This window comes from Silurus meridionalis, chromosome 23, assembly GCF_014805685.1.
Source record: "Silurus meridionalis isolate SWU-2019-XX chromosome 23, ASM1480568v1, whole genome shotgun sequence".
NCBI lineage: Eukaryota > Metazoa > Chordata > Actinopteri > Siluriformes > Siluridae > Silurus > Silurus meridionalis.
Window position 1 is genome coordinate 1,800,595 of NC_060906.1, and position 13,028 is coordinate 1,813,622.

The window sequence follows — 13,028 nt, forward strand, 5'->3', positions numbered from 1 at the left end:
CCGATGGCGACGTCTCGCCTCCGAGCTTCTCCGACGGCGGCGTCACGCCTCCGAGCTCCTCCGATGGCGGCGCCACGCCTCCGAGCTCCTCTGATGGCGACATCATGACTCCGAGCTCCTTCGTCGACGACGTCTCGCCGTCGAGCTCCTTCGTCGATGACGTCTCCCCTTTGTGCTCCTCCGATGGCGACATCACGCCTTTGAGCTCCTCCTCCGCCTCGCTACCGCGCTCCTTTGATGGTGAGGTCTCACTGAGCTCCCCTGAAGGCGATGTCTCGCCCCCGGACTCCTGCGACTGCTGTGTGTGTGTGTGAGTGTGTGTGCGCACGTGCATGCGTGTGTGTGTGTTTATGTTGGACTTTCCGTGCTGCATGTTTTCACGTTCCGTTTGTCATACAGGACTCCTCTCATCCGTTCCATTCGGACTCCAGAATCCCGTACCGGTTGCGCTTCCCCTCCCCGTGCATCTTCGGGTCAGCTACGCTTCTCCCAATGCGCAACTCTGACTCTCTCTCAACCGAAAGACTGCCGTGCGCGCGTGTGTGTGTGTGTGTATCTCTCTCATGCATGCCATTAAACCCCAAGCAAGCTGTACTCTGGCTTCTGCCTTTTGTTTCGCTCGCACCCTGACAATAACGGCTTTCTGCAACTTAAAATTTCAATTCAATCAAATGTTCCAACTTTTCTAAATCTTTTTTACCTTTTTGCAATAAAGAGACATAAGTCAAATCTCTCTTTCTCCCTCCCATCCTCTCTCTCTTTCTCTATCCCCCCTCTCTCTCCTCCATCCCTCCTCTCCTCCTCCCTCCCTATGTCTCCCTTTCCCACTCTCTCTGCGCATGTGTGGTGGAAGGGTGTGCGTGGCATGTAGAGCACGAGAGCGGTTGTCGTTTTGCCAATTTTTTGCCAACTAAAAAGAAAGAAGTGAGGTAGGGGACAGGGGAAGAAGCAGGTGAAGAAAGACATGAAGGTGAAGACACAATGTCTGATTCAGTTTTTAATCTAGACTCTCAGGAGGAACCGTTGAACGTATTATATAGCGCTGAGGACATTAAAGAGTTTTTAAGAACCACTAAGTGGCAGAAGAACGTATTAGTCGAGGAGTTTTTCCCGGACCCCATGCATTTCGTCAACGATATAAAGCACTTTAGAAGAGAAGGAGCTTTTACTGATCAGGAAATCTTTAGATTAAAAAAGATGATAACGAAGGTCAATAGGGAAAACTCTGATGAAGACTAATAGTGTGTGGTCTTTTATTTTTAGTTCTTTTAGCATTTGTTTGTTTTAATTTTATTAAATTTTTTAATGAACGGGTTTCAAGTTGAGTCTTAATATTAACGATGAGAGGGATTATAGAAAGAGAAAAAAGCTTTGAGCTTATAAGACAGAAGCGTGTTAATGTTGTTATGCTGCAGGAGACCCACAGTGACAGCAGTAATGCTGCTGACTGGGTGAAGCAGTGGGACTGGTTGGTGATTTTAAGACATAACACGTCACTTAGTGGTGGTGTTGCCCTGCTTTTTATTTGCAATATTATTCCTGGTTCTTAAAATGTAGAATACATTTTAAACGGGAGGCTTTTAAAAGTAAATGTTTTTTTATGAGAATGAGGTTTTAGTGTTTATCTGTGTGGACGCTCCCACCAGTGCAGTGGAGAGAATGAAGTTTTTACACAAACTCAATGATGTAATTTTAAACTGCAGCACTGCAGAGCTTTTAGTTTTGGGAGGAGATTTTAATTGTACATCAGACAATATAGACAGAAACCATGCAGAACCTCATGTAGCTTCCTGTAAGCGTCTGTGGGAGTTGGTGGAGACCTACAATCTCTGTGACATATGGAGATATTTTAATAAAAAATAGAGACAGTACACGTGGGCCCACTCCATAGACAACACGCTCTTCCTGGCGAGATTAGATCCATTTTATTGTTTTAAACATCAGCAAAACATTTTTTACAAGATGTTCTATTTTTCCAGTAGGCATCTCTGATTACTGCATGGTTCAGTGCACCATCAGTAAAAAGAATATTAAACCTAAGAGCGCCTACTGGCATTTTAACACCGCACTTTTAGAGGATGCTAATTTTAGAGAGTCTTTTATTTTTTATCGAATTGTTTTAAACGTGAAAAGGCAGCTTTTAACTCCCTACAGCAAAAGCACAAATTTAAATTTTCTGTCAACAGTACACTCTCAATGTCACAAGAGACATTGCCAGATCTCTGAAAGCTCTGGAGATAGAGACGGTGGAACTCCAGCGTTTGGAGGCCACAGTAAATCAAGGGCATATTGAAGCCCTCAAAAACAAAATGAGATGGATGCTCCTTTTAAGTTCTTCTTCAGTTTTGAGCAAAAGAATGGACAAAAAAAATTTATGCATGCTGTGCAAACAGAATCAGGGGATCTCATATCAGAGCCTTCTAAGATTCGCCAGCAGACAGTCAGCTTCTATTTAAAGCTGTATAGCACCGAGAGGTCGGGGGCATAGGAGGTGAAAGAGAGCTTCCTTAAAGACTTGCCTAAGCTCACAGAGTTGGTTGCCAGGGAGTTGGACAGGGAGCTGTCACTGTCTGAGCTTCAGGAGGCTCTACAAGGCATGAATAATTGGCAGGCGCAAGGAATAGATGGTCTCCCTGTCGAGTTCTTCAAGGCATTCTGGAAAGTAATAGGGCAGAGAGGCATCTTGACCCTGTTGCCAAAAAAGGGAGACCTGACCCAGCTATAAAAACTGGTGCCCATTGTCGCTACTGTGCACTGACTGCAAGCTGCTGTCAAAAGCATTAGCATCAAGACTGATGAGGGTGATGGAGCAGATCATTCACCATGACCAGACGTTCTGTTTGCCTCGCAGGTCTATTTCTGACAACATTTACTTAATTTGTGACATTTTGGACATTTTCAGGCTATTGGGTTTAAAGACTGGTCTGATTCTCCTAGACCAGTAAAAAGGCTTTTGACCGGGTTGAGCATAAATAATTGTGGAAGGTGCTGGAAAACTTTGGGTTCAACCCCGGTTTCATAGCCATGATCAAGGTACTGTTCAGTGGAAGTAAGAGTGTACTGAAGGTTAATGGTGGTTTATGTGCCCCTTTTAGAGTGTACAGAGGGATCAGGCAGGTCTGTTCCCTCTCAGGAATGTTGTACACTCTTGCAATTGAACCTCTTTAATCAATCTAAGGAGTTCTCTTTCTGGTTTAATATTTCACACGCTAATGCTTCACTCTACCTGTCAGCATATGCAGATGACTTAGCAGTAATGGTGGGATCCCAGTCTGAAGTAGATGTTTTAACTGATGTTTTAGTATAGGAACCTTTTAAAAATGTGCTTTGTTTCCAATGTTTTATGGTGACTATTTATTTTATTTCTATTTCAAAATTTAATATTACATGCCACATTTTTTGTTCAGATATGGGTTTGTTTTATATCCATAAAATTAAATTGAATTGAATTTGTTAAATGTAAATGTATTATTGTTGGCCAATGACTGTTGACCAAAAGGTTAAAGGTCATGAGAGTTACAACGCGGGAGAGAGAGGAGCAATGCACCTGGCATGAAAAGACTGCGTGCAGGCTGTGTGTGCTACAGGAGACAGAGGCTAACATCTTTTGGAGATGTTACCGGAACTGTATTCGGGTTTTCTTCTTTGATTTTCTCAAAGTTTAAGTTTATTCAATGGCACCGCCTGTTTATAAGACACCATCTCTGCCATTACGTGTAATCAAGGCATAGCGGCTATCGCATTAGTAACGCCTGTGAACAGTGAATGCAGACGGGATCCAGTTGGACCTGGGACTTTGCGACTGGACGTGTTGCGGTGTTGCTGCTGGAAAGATCGCAGGGTTACACTGTGCTCGGATCGGCCTGACTTTCCAGGCTGAGGGAATTATTCATTACACTAACAGTGAGTTGGTGCTGTTCTCTGTTCATCTTGGTTTCCTTGGATGGATGTAAGTGATTGTTTCCAAGTTTCAGCTTAAGAAACTTTCTTTAACTCTTCACACTGTGAACGTGCACCAACTGGGCCCCAACGAAAACATAGTGTATGTGACTGAGTTGTTGGTTCATATATATTGCATACAGAACTGAGTTTTCTGATAGACTGTGTAATATTGTGCACTTGGGTTTTTGTTATATTCTATTGTATTTCTTTGTTTTGAGGTCTTAAATTTTACTTTTCATACCCTTTCAATACCAGTATTTTATTTTATTTATTTTCTAAATACTTCACCCTCTACAGTTGTTTATTGGTTTCATACTCTTTTGTTTTAAACTACAACTACAGCAAACTAAAATATTAGTAACTCCAGAATAAGGAACAATAAATAAGTTGTTAATTTGCAAAATTGAATTTGTACTCTGGTGGTTTATTCATTGGGTGTTCATTGTTGTAATAAGAGACTGGTGTAAATAGAAGAATACTACCGGCCAATTCACCATTCAACTGCCGGGAATCCAGGTTTTCTGAGTTACGTTAAGAATATATAATTGTAACCTTTTAGGTTTAAAAATACGGTTACATTCAAAAGCTTTAAAATTTTATTATTAGCAAAAGTGAACTAGGGAAAGAGTGAAGCAGTTTTATAGTGGGGAGTGGGAATGTGGGGAGTCGATTCTCCCAGGAGGTTTGGTCTGGACAAAAGGTGGTTTTAAGTACTTGGGTGTCTACCTGGGAAGCGATGAGTTTTTAAATAAAAACTGGGAAGGCACTGTAGAGCACGTCAAGGGCAGACTGAGCAGGTGGAAGCAGCTGGTTCCAAAGATGTCCTACAGGGGGCGAACGCTGGTGATAAACAACCTGGCAGCGTCGTCTCTATGGCACAAGCTGGCGTGCGTGGATCGACCGCCAAACCTGCTAGCGAACATCCAGGCCCTGCTCTTTGACTTCTTCTGGGATGGTCTGCACTGGATTCTGCAGAGTGTCCTTCATCTGCCCAAGGAGGAAGGGTGGCAAGGGCTGGTCCATCTCGCCAGCAGAACAGCAGCCTTTCGCGTCCAGTTTATCCAGAGACTCTTAATCGGGCCCAGGAACCTGGCATGGAGGACAGCAGCCAGTGGACTTCTGCACATAGCAGGAGGGCTGGGGCTGGACAGCAATTTGTTTTTAACGGACACAAGCATACTGAATGTTACTGGATTACCAGCCTATTACTGCTGACATTTAAAAATATTAACTTTCTTTAAGAAAAGTATAAAGGGCTGCAGAACACTACACTGGCTGCTGGAGGAGCCCCTGGTTAACGGGAGTCGGCTGGACATCTCCGGTGCGACCACCTCCACACTGTCCAGAGCCTTGGTCTCCTCGAGGATCATCACACTCCGGGAGCTGGTGAACGTCACCGGGACAGACCTATCAGGAGGGGAGATCCTGGCTGCACGTATAGGACTAGGGTCCCTGCGCATCGCTAACCAGCTCCTAAACCGATGGAGGTCTACACTAACAGCAGAGGAGCGTGTTCAGCTGAAGGACTATAAAATTGGCGAGAGCGGTCCTGCATAGGAGAACCATTTCCCCAGCTGGACATTGCTCCTGACCTCGATGGATGTGGTGGCCCCCTCCTGGAGTGCAGGGGTGAAGGGGAGATGAGGGGTGACTTTGGGACAGTGACGGGAAGATGCTCTACATGGCCTGTGTTAAAGTTTTAAACAAGAAAAAACTAAGTGGGAGGATGGACCCACAGTGGAGAAATGTTTTTAGATTTAACAATGATATTAAACCAGAGTGGAGACACTGTACAAACCACCATTACCTAAAAAAGCTGCTGACCTCCAGTGGAGGATTTTACACTGCATTATCTCTGTGAACTCTTTTATTACTGTTTTAAACCCCAATGTTTTACAAGACTGTCCGTTCTGTTCACAGAGAGAAACTGTTTTTCATGCTTTTATACACTGCTTCAGATTACAGTCACTTTTTGTTTTTTTAAAAAGTATTTTAAGTTCCTTGAATGTGACTTTTACTTTACAGTGTTTTATTTTGGGTTTTACGTACATCAGGAGAAACAGGTTTATGTGTCAGTTGATTAATTTTATTTTTGGTCAAGCAATATACCTGAGCATTAAAAACAAAATGGTTCAAAACACTGACTGTGACGCCATTAGAATCTTCCCAGGCTTACAAAATCCAGGATTGTTGTCGATTTTAACTTTTACAAGAGTTTGGGGGATCTAAAGATGTTCGAGGCTGTGCTGTGTTGTGGAGAAGCTCTTTGTTTCTTAAAAAAAAAAAAGAATTATACTTTGCTTTACCAGAGCCCGGCTAAAAGATTACACCAACCCCCATCTTTTAACTGTCATTGTCTTGTTTTAGTGATGTCTATTTAATGTTATTTATTTATTTATTTTATATTAGACTATTTATCTATTTATTTTACTTTTTTTTTACCTGATGCCATCCAGAACATAACATGACTTATGCCTTATGGTAAATAAAGGAGTGTAAAAGTCAAAAGTCTCTCTCTCTCTCTCTCTCTCTCTCTCTCTCTCTCTTTCTTTCTAGTGGAAAGAACACACATTATATGTGTAGAAACTGAGAGAGTAAAGTGTGTGTCATTGTGTATCTGCAGGTTGTATAATTGTGGAGTATCAGATGAAGGCTGTGCTGCTCTCGCTTTAGCTCTGAGATCAAACCCCTCACACCTGAGAGAACTGGATCTGTATAAGAATAATGTAGGAGACTCAGGAGTGAAGTTTCTCTCTGATCTGAAGGATGATGAACGTTACAAACTACAGATACTGATGTGAGTAATAATCTGTTTTATATAAACACTGAAACTGATTTAATGATTAGTGTTATTTACTACATCAGCATTATTTACTACATCAGCGTTATTTACTACATCAGCGTTATTTACTACATTAGTGTTATTTACTAGGTTAGCGTTTTGTTTAGGACATTAGCATTACTTAGCACATTAGAATTATTTATTAGATGATGATCATCTTTTATTGCCACAAATATTGGATTTCCTGTAAGAGCTGGTTTCCTCACTCGGACAGTGCTTTTATCTTTCCACCTCCACACCATGTCTTCTATCATTCCTGTAAAATTCTCCTCAGCTTGTTCTTAAAGTCTGCACTTTAATATCCATGTAGAACAAGAGAGAAGCTCCACAGCAGTGATCTTTATTAAAAGCAGCAAAAACTCTACAGCCTGGGATTGGAGAAGTGCAGTGATGTGATGCAAATATCTGCTCATGTTCCTCTTCCATCTTCTGCACCTTCTCATTTGTTCTCACTAAATGTTCTACCAAAGATATTATATAAGCATGAAGAAATGTTGGACAAATGATACACTGGAATCAAATCCTGGTTTCCTTGAAGCATAATTACCTGCTGCTGATCATCAAACACCTCCTTCTAGTTTTCTGTTACTGATTCACTTCTTTCTCTTCTAGTGTTTAATGGTGATGAACAATTGTGTGTGAAGACGTCAGTGTTCCTGCATTTCCATGTCTGCAAACCGAGAACACGTTTATCTACAGGATCTGAGGAGTTGATGTGAAAAAGCTGGAATGGACTGACTTTGTTTTTGCAGGCATATTGACATTCTTTGAAATCACAACCCTGGATTCTGCATCTCAATAGTTCATTTCTCCAAACACTCTGCTTAAATAGTTTGCCATGCCTCCTGTAAAACTTGCCAAAGTGTTGTTTGTCACAAATTGAAAATTTCTATCGTGTGATCTAGTTCATCCCAGAGCAGTTTAAAAGGATGTAGGTGCGGTAACTGGCCATGATAGATAACATTCCAGCCAACTGTTTGTTCTATAAAAAATGCTTACAGAGCTTGGCCGTACGCTTTGACTTATCGTCTCGTTGCACGGTGAAGTCGGTTCCAATGAGCCACAGTCCAGATGGAATTGCATGATGAAAATGTACCTTGGTATCCCCAACATTCCATGCTCCAAAACCCCAACCCATTAAGCTTCCATCTCAATGTTTGACTATGGAATTGAGAATGTCCACTATAATTACAGTGGAACACGGTTATGTCGATGTCGTAGGGGGTCGCCAAAAAGCATCGAGGTAACCGATGATCGAGATAAACGAAAATTGAAATGGCGGCAATATATTAACGTGCTTGAAATTTCTTTATGTACATGATCTGCGTTAATAAATGAGAATGTGCATGCACGTGTTTTTGAAGGGTTTTTTACACAACAGCGTTGCCGCGATTTGTTTGATGAAGGCATGCTATAAAAATGTACATACGTTTGTTAACAACAAAAGGCATAAGTGCACCTACTAACAGCAGAGATTCATCAGTATACAATACAAACCACCGTCCATTCTCCATACAAACCTTTATTATATTCTCCAACATTATAAACACACAGATCGCTCAAAAAAAAAAAAAAAACAGCGGCTGCACAGTGCCGTCTCACATTTAATCCACATGTGGAAAGAAAAGAAAAAAAAACAGTAACTAAGTTTCTGAAAACTTATGACCCTCAGGCTGAAGTAATCCACACAAACACACAAAGCAAAGTGTCCGAAAAAACTTACGTCCGCGATGCCGAGGGGGAGATAGAGAGAGAGAGAGAGAGAATGTAAAATAGGAAATTAAAAATACCGCGACCGCGGCACGGCGCGAAACCGGAAAAACCGGAAGATCCAAAACCGAACCCGAAACCAAAACGAGGGACAGAAAAGTCTCAAACGTGAACGGCGGAAGGGGGCGTGGCAGGTGCTTTCTCGGCCGCTTTCTCTGAAGCTCCCGGCTTCAACTCCTTACCGAGAGCCATGCTCCTTACCGGTAGCGTCGCTCCTGACCGAGAGCCGTGCTCCTTACCCTGCTCGCGCGTGCGTGCGCTCGGTAAGGAGCACGGCTCTCGGTGAGCGCGCGCTCGGTAAGGAGTTGAAGCGAGCGCGCGCTCCCGTTCATCGCATAACATTTAACAAAAAAAATGCATATGTGCACTTACTAACAGCAGAGATTCACCAGTATACAATACAAACACCTGTAGTATCTGTAAGGTTTGAATTTTCCGCCACTTCCGCGAGTTCTTCTGCGGCTGCACAGAGATAACCGACGTTAAATGGCAAATTTTTTCCCCCCTTGTGCTCGAGATATTAGGGTTCGGCGATCGACATAACCGATAAAAAATGCTTAGAAAAAGCGAGAATTTGGCGGTTCCACTTCAAAAAGGTCGACTTAATAGGGTTGTCGAGATAACCGAGGTCGAGATAACCGGGTTCCACTGTATATCTCCTGTTCTCGATCTTAAATAACATACATCTGTTAGAGACCAAAATCTCACATTTGGACTATTCTGTCCACAGATCATGCTTCAGCGATTCACTGTGAAATTCTTTTGTGTTTGTGTCGTTCACCTCTTTTGTTGTATTTAAAAAATAGGAACATGCATTGATTGAAAAGTTCTTCTGTAATTATGTTTATTAACTGTTGTGGATGCATTCTTCACCTCTGTAAAGTGCCATTGAGCCTCTCCACCAATCCGTTGGTCTGAGGGTGGTATGTGGCACAAAGACTTCTTTTTATGCCAAGCATTTTGCAGACCTCAGTGTTGATCTACGGAAGATATGTATTAATATTTACATAATATGTTAACATAGGTTTTTGTAATTTTACATAAAACTGTAAACAAAGAACATTTCATAAATAAAAATATTTGTGAAGCAGAATATACTTACTGTGTTGATAAACTCAGTAAAATCTGTTCAAATTCGTTTCGGCACTTCAAATTGGTAAACAAATTTTAATATTGATTGAGTAACTTCTGCAGCAGACTTTGATTTCAAAGGATATGCCTGTGCCCATCTCGTGTAATAATCTATTATCACGCATATATACTGATTTTCCTGGTCAGATTTGGCCAACTTTCCAATTAAGTTTATTTCAACCAGTTCGGATGGAGTCTTGACCTGCAAAAACAGATATGAATAGAAAACTTTTATTATGATTAAAAAAATTATATTTAACATTTTGTAAATATGTATTATCAAGAAATAAAGTGTAAAATTTATATTATTATAATATAATTTATTATATACATTTGCTCTTGTTACCTTGATAGGTTTGAGGTCTGTCTTCAGCTTTATATCTTTTTTATTTTTCTGGCACACTGTACACTGTGATACCTGGACATTTTAATTATATAAATTTGTTATTATTATTATATAATTAAAAAGGTATTGAATTTATGAAGTCAATGAGGGAAATGTTAATACAGTGCATAAGCCTACCCATTTCTCTATGTCCGCTGATATGCCAAGTCAGTAGTACCGTTGAGAAATGGCATCTCTAGTTTTAAGCTGGCCGAAATGTGCACCTATGTTGCTGCTATGGAACTCCTTAAACAGCATGTCAGCCTCTTCTGTACTACAAACAACTCTACATTTTTTAGTGTTGCTGGAACCCTTGTGTCGAATGTAAAACAAATTGTCATCTGGAAAAAAATTTTATAATAATGTAAATTATCATAATCATAAGATCCTTTTTAAAACTAGTATGAACAGTCAAACTCAATTAAAACCTTGCACTTGTTTTTTTTATTCTAGTACAACAACTTTAATTACAAAATGTTTACTTGCTGCCATATAATATTCTATTCCTAATAATATCCTAATAATACAAAAGATTATTCACGTCACCACTCAATGTTCTACGGACACAATGTTATCCCTAATCAAAGTGTATGTATACGTACAGATGCAGACAAAATAGTTTTTACCCTTCCATTAAAAAAAAGAGAAACACACAAATGTGGCTAAAATCATTTGAAACTGACAAAAGTAATAATCAAATAAAAATTTACTGAAAATTAACTAATAAAAATCAGACGTATTTGAATTTTGGTTCAATAGAAGCATTTATAAAAAAATAATTTAAATGAAACCGGACTGGTCAAAAATGATGGTACACCTAGAAAAGACTGTAAATAATTGACTACATGTACATGATAACGGTCATTTTCCGTCCAGGGACCAAAGCCTTGGAACGCTCTTCCAGCACACCTACGAAGCATCACTGTGCTTTGTTGAGTGTTTTTAATTTGCAGTTGAAAACACATTTATTTATACAAGCTTTTAACACATAGCCTCTGTTTCGACTGCTATTTTATGTACAATGTGTTGTTATATTTTGTTGTCTATTGATGTTTTCACTTCAAAGCGCCTTGTGCTCCTTTGGTTGTTGTAAGGCACTCTATAAATAAAATTTGATTGATTGATTAATAAATTAAAGGGTGCCCTTTAGTTAGCATCACATGTGTTTTCAAACTTGAAATGTGCTGCCCAGTGTCAGAAAGCTTGTTCTAAGTCACAGGTCATGGGTCCTTCAACAGGAAAATGACCCTAATCACACAGCTTAAAATAAAGAAACATCAAAGAAGAAAACATTGGACTTACATGGCCTTCTTTAATTAAACCCTAATCTAAATCCTGTTGAACATCTGTGGAAAGAGCTGTAACATGAAGACACCCTTCAAACCTGAGACAGCTGGAGCAGTGCATATGAGAAGTGGGCCAAAATACCTGTTAACAGGTGCAGAAGTCTCATTAAGAGTTACAGAAGTCGCTTGATTGCAGTTATTGCTTCAAAAGAATGTGCATCAAAATATTAAGTTACGGGTTCCATCATTTTTATCGAGGCCAGTGTGATTACTTTGTTATTTTAAATGCTTTTGTTGAACCACAAAAGCAATATCGCATTTTCATTAGTTAATTTTCATCACATTTTTATTTAATTATTACTTTTGTCAGTTTCAAGTTATTTCAGCGACATTTGTGGGTTTTTCTTTCTTTAATGGAAGGGTACAAACAATTTTCTCTGCATCTGTATATACAGGGATTTTGTGTTCATCTAGCCACAAGGTTAGTAAAGTCTGGTACTGATGTAGGTGAGAAGGTGAGGAGGCCTGGGGCCTGCCGTCATTGTTCACATTCATCCCAAAGTTGTTCAATAAAGTTCGAGCTCTATAGCAGGAGATATTTCACTCCAAACCATGTAAAGACTCTCTTTAGCTGGCTTTGTCATATATTATATAGCTGATTTTGTTATCATGCTGTTACAGGTTTTAGACTCCTGGTTGAAATAAAGGAAAAATTAAATGCTGCCATATTTAAAGATCTCCAATCTTATGCTTCCTATTCGGGAAAGAATCACATACAGCTGGAAACGTCAAGGATGGAACTGTTAAAATCAATAAAAAATATTTATTTTTATATTGATTAAATGATGCTTATTTTATAAACATAGTAATGTCCTTAACAAACTTTACATTTTGCTCCTCTGCTAATTACTTACCGATCATGCAGAAATTCAAGGCTTTCCGTTTCAGGATGTAACGCTGATGTTTGTCGGCGTCCTTAGGATATTCTCCCTCTAAAAGAAGCTTTTTAAGTTCCATAACCATGTTATGATCCATTTTTAACAGATATCACTTGCAGTTAATGACCGACAATTAAGTGGACACTAAGTTTTAGTGAATGCTGGTGAAATTGGAGAACCCCACGTGATCAGCGTGTGGGATACATGGGCAGACCGTGGAAGACCTTTTAAAAAGTAGTTAATAAACAAATAAAAGTCCATAATAAGATGAAAAAAAATAATAAACTCGAAAAAAAAACGTAATATTAACTAAAAAAGAAATTAAATAAAAAAAACAATAAAGAAACCAAAAGGGCAAGCTTTCTGTGTGAAAGGGGGGTGTTGACATTCCTGTTGACATGAGAGCCAAATATTTTTTAATGCATGTTAAAGATAGTTAATGCATGTGAGATATAGGGAGGTAACGGATCTCGATAACCTGTATTAATGAATTATCAAATTTGGTGACCCTGCTGTAAGCTTGTCACTGTTGACTTGAGAGCCGAATATTTTTCAGGATATAATACAGAGAGTGTTAGGCATCACCAGAGTGAATATGAAGAACATTCAAGTCATTGCATGTGAGATATAGGGAGGTAACGGATTTTGATAGCCTGTATTAATGCCTTATCGAATTTGGTGACCCTGCTGTAAGCTTGTCACTGTTGACTTGAGAGCCAAATATTTTTCAGGAT

The 13,028-nt window shown here is 39.8% G+C and overlaps 1 long non-coding RNA gene across 1 annotated transcript; it reads right to left on the reverse strand.

The window, feature by feature from the left end:
• Positions 1-9,225: 9,225 nt before the first annotated feature.
• On the reverse strand, positions 9,226-10,114 carry LOC124376898. Its single transcript, XR_006923981.1, has 2 exons — positions 10,032-10,114; positions 9,226-9,887 (listed from the first exon to the last, which is right to left on the reverse strand). It is a non-coding gene; the product is annotated as an uncharacterized LOC124376898 (long non-coding RNA).
• Between the last annotated feature and the right edge of the window lie 2,914 nt (positions 10,115-13,028).